This window comes from Dermacentor variabilis, chromosome 4 (genome assembly GCF_050947875.1).
Source record: "Dermacentor variabilis isolate Ectoservices chromosome 4, ASM5094787v1, whole genome shotgun sequence".
Lineage (NCBI taxonomy): Eukaryota > Metazoa > Arthropoda > Arachnida > Ixodida > Ixodidae > Dermacentor > Dermacentor variabilis.
In genome coordinates, this window is record NC_134571.1 from 31,017,422 (window position 1) to 31,031,133 (window position 13,712).

The 13,712-nt window shown below is 44.3% G+C and overlaps 1 protein-coding gene across 1 annotated transcript in view; it reads right to left on the minus strand.

Moving 5' to 3' along the window:
* fid (class I SAM-dependent methyltransferase fire dancer) overlaps nt 1-12,827 on the minus strand; it is a 75,258-nt gene extending 62,431 nt beyond the window's left edge. The window contains exon 1 of the mRNA XM_075688538.1: nt 12,493-12,827. The gene's annotated coding sequence lies outside the window, so the exon portion shown is untranslated. The remainder of the gene's footprint in view (nt 1-12,492) is intronic.
* Nucleotides 12,828-13,712: the final 885 nt, after the last annotated feature.

The window sequence follows — 13,712 nt, forward strand, 5'->3', positions numbered from 1 at the left end:
TCTTCGACTACGGGGTACTGCGTGACTCCGTTTGATGAGAACAGTGGGATGGATACACGCGGTGCTAAATTGAGAGAGAATCCAATAGGGTAGATGTTTGGGCCAGTTGGTACATCATTCCAAGCGCATATTATTGAGAAAAAAGAAAAACGGGCCCTGCGTAACGGTTTCGGAAAGTCTGGTTGACAGCGACTAACAGACAGAGTTCCAATTTACTAACGGACGTCGCTCCACTTCCAAGTGGCATGTTCTTCATTGAGGAAAAATAAAACAATGAAAATCAATAAATAGAGTAGGCTGATCATACGGAGAAATTGCGTTTACGTAGAAGTTATATGAATTTCCAGGATGCTCAACCAGATGAAAATTTCTCATTTGATACCGCACGCCGGTAGAAAAAACAAAAGAAAAAGAAAGTAAGCAGGTAAAAATGCAAAAGACGCCACTGGAGGTCCCAGAGTTATAGTTATACTTTGGTTTACAATTGTTCTTTTTTATAATTCTGAATGACAATACAGTTTGTGAGTCTTTTTTTCTTCAAGCTAAACTTCTCCTTATCTTTTCATCTTCCGATTCCTTCCCCACGCTTAGACCAAAAACTAATCACATTCCTTTTCTATCATTTAATTCCTTTCTAGCTTCGATGCCAAGTTCAATAAGGTTGCAGAAATTATTGGCATTGCCGATGTCGAACACCAGGCAGCCTTTAGTGCATTCAGTGGTTTACCGAAGCACAGTGTTGTTTGTGCTGACAGAAATTGTTAGACAGCACAGGTGCGACGGTGTGTGCTGCCCTTGCACCACGTGATGTTCACCTTTTCGAAATCGCGTGGTTACTCTCTTTTTGTTTATCTTTATCATTCTCTACACAAAATATTAAATGCAGCAACCATTCGAGCCCACCTGAAAACCGTCCTACAGAGTGGTCGTCGCCCGAAGTGCGCATTTTATATCAAATATTTGTAAAGTAATTTGGGTATCTATTTTTATACCGCAAAGTTTTGATGTCGCGCTAAAACACGCTATCTCTCCCATAACTTAAGGATGATGGACAAAATACTTCTTGTCCGAAAATAAGCAGGTAAGATCGCCCCAATGTCGTGCGTCGACTATAGGAGAGGACACACAGCACATTGAACTTGCAATCGCAACCTCCTTGCACTCCAGAGAATGGTCCTGATGACCGCACTAAATATGCCTCAGGCTTCACACCTTGAGCTACAACCACCTGTGTGTCTCGCGCAACCAAGGCGCTCTTAATATTGAGAGACACTGGTCTCAATGAGGCACTTTAATATTGTACCTTATGTGGCGTCTGGTTTATGTTCATGGTTCAGTGTCATATGTCTGGTGTGCGGATTATTTCATTTATCATTGAAATCATCTAGAGAAGCGTGCTAGGTGCGCTACCTGGCAGCCATCTCCAGTTTTCAATAAGGAACCTCTCTCACTCAATATGGGCTGACAAATCAGACTGGTTCATAGTAAACACGAGTGCATCACGTAAAAAATTATGCCGTAAAACTCTGTGTTCCATCAAGGTATCTTTAGTTACTAGCTTTATTGTGATCTTACCTGGTGACCTCGGTAGACTCAGCTGCCTTGTTAACTCCTTTGAGCACTTACAAACAGTCGCACAACGTTTGAGATTTTTTATCGGGATGAAAATATGAAAGTATATCTGATCACCATATAGTGACGATGTCTGCTCCTCTTCACCTAGGAACCTACAGAATGCGAAAAGTAAAACATAAAAAAATAATCTCTTTCAATATCAGTGCTCGCTATAATTTGATTACTATGCGGATATTGTCCCGCTTGAGGAAATGACGCTAAGTTATTCGCGGTGAAAGTTATTCAAGCTCAGGCAGCGCAACGTCACGTGAAAGTAATAAAATTACTCGTGCACGGCATGCGCTAGGCCTAACGCGAGCTGAATTTTCTTTCTCATAATAAAGGCATACGGGGACTTCATCAGTTTATGAAACACGATCTTAGCTCACGCTTCAGAACAGAAAATGATAACAGCGGCAGTATTCATGCCAAGCGGAGTGATACTGGAATAACTTGATTTATCTTATTGCGAACATACGCTCGCCGGTGAAGGTTTGCAGATCTTGCTTATGGACTTGGTAGAATTCTTTAGGCTCCATTTATCATTGGCCGTGCGAATCTGAGGCATGGATAAAAATGTCACAGCCTGCGGGATGCTTGTCGCATGAAGTTTGTCATTCATAGTTAAGAAAAGCGCGAACGGACAGAAACGGCAGAAGAACACAGGACAAGCCCTCACTATCGACTTAAAAGCATCAACTGACATGCGCGTGCATTGGTGTTTTGATACATGTGGCAGTTTCTAATAAAACCTGTCTGGTTGATAGTAAGTGCTCTTCCGGTACTATTCTGTCGTTTCTGTCCGATTGCGCGTTTCCCAACAATGAGTGTACACCATTTTAGTGAGGTTTAGTACTCCATGCAGGGTACCAAATCGGCCTTTTCTTTCTTGTTAACCGTCCTGCCTTTCCTTTGTTTCTCTCTTGCTCTCTTTCTTAATCTGCATACTCTGCAGCAGAGCGATCTCGAGCTCACCTGTGAGGATTGTGTTTCTAGATCGACGTGTGGGTGCGTTGTAGTACTGCGTTGGTTAGATATCAGAAGACGGCGGAGAAGCGCGGCGTCGATGTTTTCTCTTTTGTTTTCTTTTGTTGAAAGATGAGCGCTTTCGGGTGACCTTTAGAAAAAGTTAAAGGTGCACCTTTCCTGCGCGCCCTTTGACACTCGTGTGATGAACGAAACGATGGCGCAGTAACCTTGTGATGTTCGGTTGCAAAGTGATTTTTTTGTACATGTGCTTCCTCTCCCGGACTGTGTTTTCTACGTAAGCCACATTACGTGCGTGGACGAATTCGCGCAGCTTTTGGTTCGGTGGAATGCATGCGTGTTCGCTTGATTTTTCGTGATATTTTGTTTTTAGAATATCGCCATAGTGCTGTCTGTGCGGACTGTCCACAGCACGTATTTCATTTATGTTACCAAATTCGGTACCAATACTTGAAGTTTCTGAAATATAATTCAACCTTGTGCTTTTGACTGCGTCACGGCAGATTTAGCAAGAAGAATGCCGTCTGGGTCACGATTCTCACTTTATGCAGACGATATATGCAATTGAGCAACTAGGTATAACGTGCATTTTTTTCAGATGACATTGCAAGAAGGCACAGATATTGTAATCCACACTTTGAGGGAGAGAGGGAAGACTTTTTCACACGCAATAACAGCCGTATTGCTCTTCACGCAGAACCACTTGAAACATTTCCATCTGAATCAAGATAGATAACCTTTGATTAATATCTTAAAGAACATCTTAATGAACATTTTAATGAACGTGACACAGCACCGATTTCTTAGAATAATACTCGATCGGAACCTGTCCTGGGCACCACACATAAAAAAGCTTGGAAGTGAAGCCAGTGCGACTGTAAATGTACTTCGTAGGATTACGCGTACATCATGGGGCGGATCAGTATTATAGATGCTCAACGTTCACACTGCCTTAATTAAACAAAAAATAGCTCACTCTGCGCCCATCTTACACAGCCTTTCCCGAACATAGGAAGAGTGACTCCAAAGTCCTTTAGTCAGAGGTCTTCGTATATGCCTGAGCGTTCAACGCGCGATTTCTAGCTGCATTGCTATTGCTTAGGCTTGCGAATCACCTCTTCTAGTTCTGAGAACATCAGAATCATGTAGTCAATATTTCCAGCTTAAAACTCACATTAAAAGCACCTATTGGCTCTAAACGTGTTGAAAAGGAATAAAAGTCATCTCTATTAAGAAATTCAAGACCATCTTTATAACCTTCCAAAAAATTAATTTTGTAAGTCGGACGTAAAATACCCTCCATGGATGCTTACGCTCGCAAAAATAAGAGTTCGCAGTAGGCGGTATAACTAGAAACGAGACATGTAAATTAAAGCTACTCAACCACTAGCATTCTACCAAATATATGTGGTATCCAGGATATATGCATGCCTAGATAGGTGTGTCTAGTTTAACACATTCTTCAACTTAGCATTTGCTAAACCACACTTCAATAAATAAGAATCATTTAGGTTATTTCGTGCAACATCGTCAGCCGCGGCTGAAGTATTTGCTTTCTTATGTGGGCTAAGGTTTATAACTTTCGTAAGAGAGGCGCAAAAGTTGGTAGTTATCACCAGCACTGTCATCGCTTTGCAGCAGCAAAATGGAAACATATGATACTATTATAATTCATGAGACACTCAAAGAACGCACAGAGGCAAACCAAGCACACAGCGATATTTTTTCTTTCACTTCTCCACCTCCCTCCCCAGGTACGTATAGGGTAGTTAACATCGCTTTCACCACACACGCACACACACACGCACACACGCGCACACACACCTTTGCGGTTTGTATGTACACTTCTGTCTGACCGTTTATGTAACATTGAGGGTCAACACTTCCGATGGCTGTTTTCGAACACGGTTCCCCCGGCACAGAAGCCAGCCGCTCTAACCATTAGGCCGCGGACGCCATAACATAAAAAGGCGGAATAAAACACCGTTAGAGAGAGAGAGAGAGAGAGAGAGAGAGAGAGAGAGAGAGAGAGAGAGAGAGAGAGAGAGAGAGAGAGAGAGAGAGAGAGAGAGAGAGAGAGAGAGAGAGAGGCATTTATTATGATAGAAAAGCTGAGAGGTCGGCCTGAATCAATGTTCTGACCTGCTACTCGGCGTTGGGGGAAGGGGAAGGGGTGTAGACAGAAAGAATAGAGATGTTAGAAGTTTCCTTCGTGGAGCACAACGTTTTGAGACGCTTGGGTAGTTTTTTGGCGCAACGATCTTATAAAAAGTGAGCGCGAGCATCTTCGAGCTGATGATGACAATAGAGGTACTAGAAGTTACGAGGTGCATTGGTCGCCAGAATTCGCTGCTTTTCTATCATCGTACTGTGGCGCTGCTGTGCGTTTACACGAGGTGAAACATATCGTGCCATGCGGTTCAACACGTCTTAATGCTAAATAAAAGCTCCACTTCGTCTGCATGGTCCGCCGTGGTGGCTGAGAGACGCGTTTATCAATTAAATCTGCAGCGCGTCTCTTGATGTAATGATCGATTTTGCGTTGCTGGCTCATGAAGGCATAGACCGATTCCCATAATGCGTGGGATCTGCATAATTTTATCCCTGGCGTATCGGTTCTCCTTACTCTGGAAGATATAATGGTAGCAGAGCAGCAGCATATTAGAGCCATGTTTATTTACTTCGTGACAATGGGTGATTCGCAAAACGAGGTTAGATGTTATTATGCGGCTTCTCTTAAAGATGGGCTAGAAAGGACGTTATTCACTGTAGGCGAGAGAGAATGTGCCGTGTGCCGCCATAGTTATGGAAGAGGAAAGCAGTCAAACACAACAAGCGCCAGATTTCTGCGAATGGGCTTTCTGCTGATACGCAGCGGTTATGGCCTGGATTTCGCACTAGCTCAGCAATGTGGCTCGCTAGCTTACATCCATCGCAGCTCTCGTAGGCTGTGGATTGCCGGAATGCGTTTACTGGCGCGCAGATCGCCTGGCTGGGAGCAACTTCCTTCCGTCGCCACAACAATATACGAGTGCCGTGTTCGGAAGCCTTTCCAGCGAAAACACTCATTTTTATTCTGGCAATTACTTTAAATACTTAAAACTCTTTTTCATTTTGCTCAAATAATTTCAGACGAGGCAAGCACTTTCCTGTTTTTTTGTTCTTCTTTATTTATCTATAGAGCTTTTCCTAAAAAACTTGGCGCAGCCAGGGCTTCCACAGTGAAAGAGCTGAATAAAGTAGAAGCAAATGTTTGCTGGAAAGGGCTCAACTTCTTCCCTCGTATTCCTCGGTGAGCCATCGCAATGGTGGTCTTTCGCTATTTTGAGTTTATTATCTCAACCATGTGACCCCGAGATGGTATAAACAACATTTGTGATTGTTTGAGTTCTTGACTTATTTAATAATTTAGCTTTAGTATTCAGTAGCGATGGCTTGGTGTAAAATACAGAATTCAGTATGAGGTGTAACAAGAGTAAAGCAACGTTTCGAACTGTCCTGAAAGTTCGATGTGACCACATGTGCATTAAACAAAAGAGAACGTTTGCAGTAATATTATTACGAACCGTTCTTAAACTTGCTGTTTGATTTGGTATGACGTGAAAAGCCGATTAGAAGCGCTATTGCCACAGATAATAAAGTTTAAAGAATAAAGAATAGAGTGAAATTATTTATTTTTGCCTCTATGACGAATTGGTATTTGTTTAAAGAAACATACTTTAATATTTCTGTTCTCGTGATGATCAAAGAAAAAACAGATGCTGTAGTAATTTAGGATGACTTATGTGTTACCACATAAAGCAAAAGAAATAAGAGCTTGGTTCAGAGATCTAAGATGTTAACCACCGCGAGAGGACTGCGTAAAAGTGTCAAAACGTGTTTCTTTATTTCTCGCCGTAATGATATTTCTTTTGTCAGCAGTGACTGTACACTTTAAAATTTCTATAAACCACTCGTTTAAAGCGGTTATGCGACGTTTGTGGGAGACCTGGATGTCGGAGGGGGAGCATAGTTTCACATTGAGGGGCGCTTCCCCATCATCATCTCGACGTTGGACGATGCTTTGCCAGCCACTAGACCCTCGGAAGCCACTTTCCCACATCTAGAGAACCATGCGTGTTCTGAGTTCCTTCCCTGAACAACACTTGCCAGTCGCTGGCGCTCTTCCAGGAGCGGCTGGATGTTGATGTTGCAGAAGAATTTTGTGCAAGGATCGCTGGCCAAGCAACCGGTCCAAGCTCTCCTGCTCCCAGTGACATCCATGCATCACGTGACTGCCGCATGAATCTTACTTTCACAATGGAGGAACTTGAGGCGGATCTTGCTCTATGTATGCATCCATCCCCGGGACCAGACGGAATATCATACCGCGTCTTGCGCAACCTGAGTGAATGCGTCCGGAGAGAACTGTTAGATCTCCACAACATATTGTGGCAAGACGGCATGGCTCCCAAAGAGTGGAAGACAAGCCGCTTGGTCCTTCTCCTCAAGCACGGCAAGTCTCCCCTTGAATATACCTCATACCGCCCAGTAGCGGTTGCTAGCTGTGAGGGAAAAATAATGAAAAAAATCATCCGTGCCCGCTTGGAGTGGTACCTGGAACACTACAACATGTTCCCAAATTGCATGGCTGGTTTTCATTGAGATCGCTTGTGAACAGACAGTGTTGCCGATCCCGCTGTGTATGTCCAGCATCAAAAGTCAAGTAGAAGAAGTATCTGTAGCTTTGTTCTTGTATGTCAAGGATGCATACGATAACGTATCTGACGAGGCTATTCTCGTATGCACATGAGATGGTTGGCCTTGGGTGTCGAGTTTTTCAATTGATATATAATTACCTATTGATGAGATCACCAAACCACACGACACGACACCTACCGAGGCGTTCCTCTAGGCCGAATGCTAAGCCCCACCCTATTCAACCTGACACTCATTGGTCTTGTTGAATATCTGCCACCAGCGATCAAGTACCTATGTACGCAGACGACATGTGTCTGGACTTCTGGTGCGACACTTCCTCAGGTACATGCAAGACTTCAAAAAGCTGCTACTCTGACAGCTGTATGCTTTTGCAACAAAGGTCTTGAAATCTCGTCAGATAGATGTGCACTGGTGGCATTCGCTCGCAAACCAATGACACCCTATGCCATCCCTATATATGGTATAAATCATTTCTTACGAGAAGACTCACAGATCTCTGGACATACTCATTGACAGAGGTCTCTCGAGGAGCCCTCGCGTTACCTAATTGAAACAGCGCCTGACAGCAATCTCCCAGCTTTTCATGTTTCTGGGCAGAAGGGCTTGGGGAATGTCAGTGCATGCAATATTGGAATTGTACAGGGCTTTCTGTGCTTTCTTGAGATACAGTTAGCCCGTACTGACCAACACTTGCAGGAGAAATCTTCGTGCTCTACAGGCTTTTCAAGTTCGATCTTTTAGAGTTTGTTTTAGTTTTCCTAAATGCGCATCAACAGTGGCGGCTGTTGCAATCGCCCGCGACCAACCCATACAGACATACATTGCGGTGAAAGTGCCGAGAGTGTACTGCCCGAGCCCGTTCCCATCATCTTGCAACACTACCGTCAGAAAGGCCGCATGCATCAACTTGTATTACGACTTCGGATGATCACATCCACCTTCCACTAGGTTTCAACCCCGCAATTAAGCCATCGATTACTCAGTGGTGTTTGGTTTGACCTGCAGTGCACCTCAACATACCAGGAATCGTAAAAAAAATTGAGCTATCATCACCCTGCTCTTAAACAACTAACTCTGCTCCTTTTACGCAAGAAGTACGCCGACCACGTACATAATTATACAGGTGAATCAGCAACTCTTCAGTGTTTCTCCTGAGCCATGGTTTTCCCAGCAGGAGCCTCCACCATCAATTTCAGTACGTGCTAGCTAACGACATAGACGGCTGCGGAACTTGCAGCTCTTGGCGCTGCACTTTCTCTTGTCAACCAAGAACAACCTCGAAGATGGTTCATATTCGTGGCTCGAAGGCAGCACTGCAGTCTTTACTATCATCCCAGCTCGCCTACCTCCTTCCTTTCTTCTTAATGCGACCTCACCCCTTCCATAATTTGCACATCAAGCCAAGTGTTGAGGCCGGTTGGGTTTCTGGACGAATTTCGGAGCGGCTGCTTTCGACCATAACGGAATTCAATTTGTCGTCGATGCACTATTCGCTGTTTCCAGTGTGTTTTAAACGTGTATGCGCCAGAGAAAGAGCGAAATTTATGTGCAGGCTCAGCTGGAAAGAGATTGTGATAATCGGACTCGGAAACTGACCAGGGGAAGTGTTTTTCGGCCATTTTGGAACAGTAGCATTGTTGTTTGAGTAGCTTGTCTACCGCTATCTGGTGGACGACACAAAGCTAGAAAAGAATTCGGGAGAGAAATGTGAGACAATGAAAGATGGGCTACGGGAAGCAATGCAAGAAATGAGCGCATGAATGTTAGGACCGTGTTGGAAAGTATTGAGACGTTGAGAAGCTAACTTTGCTGAGAGTGATGAACAAGACCGTTTATTTGTGTGATGTTAAGGAAGAGGGCAAGAAATCGAGTGATACGAAGAGCAAGCTAAAGGCAAGGCTAACGAAGCCGTTAAAGTTCGTTTTCACTTCAATTACAGCGCACAGCATTGTGTAGCCTACGCATGGCTGTCGTCATCTTTTGATAACTTCAGTTTCAGTAAACTCGCAAGTTTGCTAACCCGTAAGAACGCCTTGCAATTAGCGGGACTCCATTAAATTGTTTTTTTTTTTCATCGATTGTTGCCGGATAGTCTGTGGGTTCTGATCAATCTGAAGCCGTCCTAACGCGGTATAAGTTTCATGAACTTGGCCCACAATTAGCTCAAGCCAGCTCTTCTATCCTCCGCAATGTTGGAAGTCTTTTTTTTTCTTACCTGTTTTGTGAGACAGAGTGTAACGGTAGCTATCTATTGTTACGTCTTTCCTTTTTTTTCTCTGGGTGCAGAAATGCTCGCTTCCACGGTTGGCGTCACATTAAATACGCTCGCGAAACGTAGACACGGTGGCGCAGCGCGCGCTCTGCTGTGAAATGTGCGTGGCGGGGAAGCACCCCTTCTTTCTTTCTCTCTGTCAGGAGCGAGCAAACGCTGAAAACACAAGAAGAGAAAGGGTGGTCGCGCTTGTCACACCGCCATCGACTATGAACGCAACGGAAAGTAATCACAAACAGCGGCTCCGTTAGAGGGTCATGAACGTGACGACCATGAACGTGACAACATGGGCGCTTAGGGCAGCTGCCTATTTGAGTGTTGTCGGCGGTAAGCTTCCATGAACCGTGATTTCTGCATTTTAGTTTCTGCTTTCAACGCCACGTCTTTTCCTCCATTGGTCCTTCCTCTGCCACCCACGTTGAAAAAAAAAAGAAAACATCACTTGATTCGTAACAGTCAGGCTCAGAGCTTACGAACATAATGTTCATTGTGATATATTGCACACCTGATGGGGCTGAAGTCGGCTTACATTTAAACAGCTCATCCTTTCTGTCCTCTGCATACGTTACGGTACTACTGAAGCAGGTTTATTTGTTCTTTTAAAATATTTTTGTGACGCTTCTTTTTCAGCACCATGCAGCATTGGCGCCCTAGGTTCAAAAGGTTACATCCTGTAAATTAGGCGCACTTTGCATCAGCTTCTGCGGCATCTAAATCAAGTGATTCCGCGCGGAGTGAGCACCTCTCAAATGATGAAGCATTCGTCAACTGTGCAGATTCGTGGAAGACAATTTTGACTGGAAAAGAACAAAGATGCATGTTTTTATTATTTACCATGTCTCCTGTACTTGCACATATGATAGCTGTGCTCCGCTTTTAGCATTTAATCATCAATAAAGCTTTCATTTTAAAACGCAAGCTTTACAGAGTAGTCTACACGATAAAAAAAATCACCATGAAATAAATACGCGATTAATCAATCGTCACGCAAGATGCAACTGAAATTTTACGTTTCTAGGGTTCTATCCTGCGTATATTTTGCTGCTGAAATTACAGAAAAATATTGTGGTAGCTGATTGTAATATGGAGCCGCAGGAAGGAATGTGCAATCACACGTTGTCTTTATTTCTGGCTTACACGTACACTATGGGAAGTTCAACGCGTAACGTTTGAAAAAAGACGCTCCTTCAGAACTGGCTTAATGGGATCCCCTCGATTGTTTCCTATATGCATGCTGTCTTACAATATCTTTTCTCTGAAAATAAATTAGCTGCTCAGGAAGCGATACTTTCACTCCAAGTAAGCAGTCTGCACTACTTGAAAAAAAAGAGAAAAGCTTGCAATCGAATTCTGCATCGTGTAATCAGTATAACTCTTCCGCATGTATGCTACATCTGTGAAAGCGCATGATAATCATACAAAGGTTGGAGCTACCGTACTTATGACAGCGAGCACTATGTGTCCAAGAAAAAATCAAGTTGGCTTTCATAGTGGTTGCTGATGCCGAGTTTGGAATTGGCCTTTAATGAACGTCACCTGTGGCGTGCAGCACAGGCTTTCAAAGAGGCGCACCAAATTCTGCGTTCGCGTTTTTTAATTATATGATACTTAGGGTCGCCTTTAATTGCCAGCTGCTGCTCCTGTCCATGTAGAGGTGTGAAAAAAAAAACGCATTAAAAGTGAAGGTCAGCTCCAAATCACAATAACACAAAGTCCAGTCACAAAAGTACACCAGTGCCACAATAAAGCTGAAAGTCAACCCAGAAACACATCAACACAAAGTCCTTTCTCTCATTTTGCCTCAGGAAGCAAGTTCATACATAGGGACTGAAGGACGTCTTTCTTCCATGTGGTGTAGACAGAAATGATTTCATAATAACGCGTTTGTAGCATGAGTTTTCGATATTACATGGAAAAATGTTGAAAGGAATATTGCTTTCTTTCGGTCACCAAGAGATAGATAGATAGATAGATAGATAGATAGATAGATAGATAGATAGATAGATAGATAGATAGATAGATAGATAGATAGATAGATCCAGAATATCCCTCGGGACATAGCTCACGTGTGCAATGATTGCTGTCCATTATAGTTTCTGATTTCAATAATTGCTGCTCAAGTACACATACAATATTTGTTTTATTAAATAGTACTTCCTCCATTTTTGCCTGTCACGTGTGAGTGATGTTGAAAGAAAGTTAATAAAGTAAATGAATAAGAAATAATGAAGAAAATCAGTGCTTCTTCGTGCTCTAACTTAATGGGCTCAATTTTTACGAAACAATTAGGCTCACGTACTGAATGTGCTAGTTTCCTGCTCTTTTGTTGTTATTTAAGCTCTTGATTTTCACTTCACCTTATTTGTGCTAAGACAGGCACTGCACGTTAGTTTTGCCTTTATTGTGTGCAAAGTGTCGAACAACCCATGAAAAAGAGGGATGTTGCTGAATACGGCTTTTCCTGTGAATTTGTTTCCGACACATTTTCTTTCTGTATTTCTGAAATCGTTCACTGTTTATATAAGGAACTTTTTGAGGATTCATGTCAATAATAAAAACTCGTTTTCTAATAAAAGAAGGTGTTTCTTTCGCATGCAGTGTTAAGAGCTTCAAACCCCTTGACCAACATTTGATCTAACGGAAATTCTTCCTGCTTCTATGCTATCGCGTGCCTTTGGGGCAAACCGAATAAATTTGAAATAATTTAAAATGGTTTCGTTTGGGTGACCTAAATTCTTTCAAAGAAACAGATAACACGTTGAATGTAATGCTCCCGTCTTCGCGGTTTTCCAACAGACTTGATTAAACGCGCGCCGACAATAGCTAGCCGCCAGACAAGCTGCGCCGCAGAAACGAAAACTACCCCAGCGAGAGCTGCAAGAGTCCGCGCGCACGGCTGCTCGCGGATGTACACTCACCTCCGAATTCTCGAAGGAGCAGAGCCCGGCTCGTGGTTCCGACACAGCCGCCGCAACCGCCACGACGCTGCATAAGGCTTGGTGACCGTTTCCGGCTCCCGGAACACCGTCTCCCGAGGCGGGAAGCTCGCCGTCGCGCGGACTTCGCGCCGTTGCAGGATCACGGCGGGCGACGTAGGCCGGTGGAAGGCGTCGTCACTCCGGAGTGCGGGCCAGCATGCCTGAGCAAGGCAGCCCTGACCCAGGCTCTGGCTGCGTTTGCGGTGCGGCCCGCCGCGCCGACGGAAGACCGACGCGCCGAAAGAAGCCAGCTTTCGGGCCGAGCGGGGCACGACCTGCTTTTCCCCCGGCTGATTCGCATCGCAGTCGCGCCGCGGCGCGCCGGAACCGCCGAGCTGTGGCGCTGCCATCGACAAAAGGGGTCGACTGGTCTCCATGGGAATAAGGGAGCCTCTCCCCCCCCCCTTTTTTTTCCCCTTTAAACGGTTGCGCATCACCAATGTGGGCTCGCTTGGCGCGCAGCTTTGATCGCAGACGCTGTTATGACGTTATCCAGTTTGTTTATTTGTTTGTAGATTATGCACGCCAAGAACCGTACATTTGATCTGCAGCTTTCTGCAACTCGAAGCTCTGCGGACGCTGCTGAAGCTCCTGCTGCCGCGCTTCGCGGCTTCCCGGAGCTTTCCAGATTTTTTGCTTGTTGCTCATGGCGACATTTTAACCGATGTACATTGCGTGACATGTCTTTGCGACAATCGACCAATATTGATCACATTTAGCGGTGACACGTAATGCTTGTGCTGAACAGAAGATATGTTGGACTTTTTTTTTATTCATCCCGTGTTGTACTGAGTGACGTATTCCGTGTCGCTATTCTCCCTTTTTACGCAAATTTTTTTCCTTTGCCAAGTGACAAGGAGTAGCCGGTGCCACCATAAAGGCGCCAACCTCTCCTAATATTCATTTCAATAAATAAACATATGTAGGGGGATTTCTAAAGCGAAAGCTCTCATTACTGCTAACCGAGATGCATTGCTCCAATCAGCAACGACGTTTCGCGACTAGTAATGGACATGCGTTGCAACGTGACGCGAAGGCAGGACTTGTCGGGATGTGTGGCAGTGTTTAAAAGGTGCGCTGGGGAATCGTACGTCAGCGGGATGATCTCAAGGAGCCGACGCTTAGTCACCGCCAGATGCAAAACTACAGAAAGAACTATG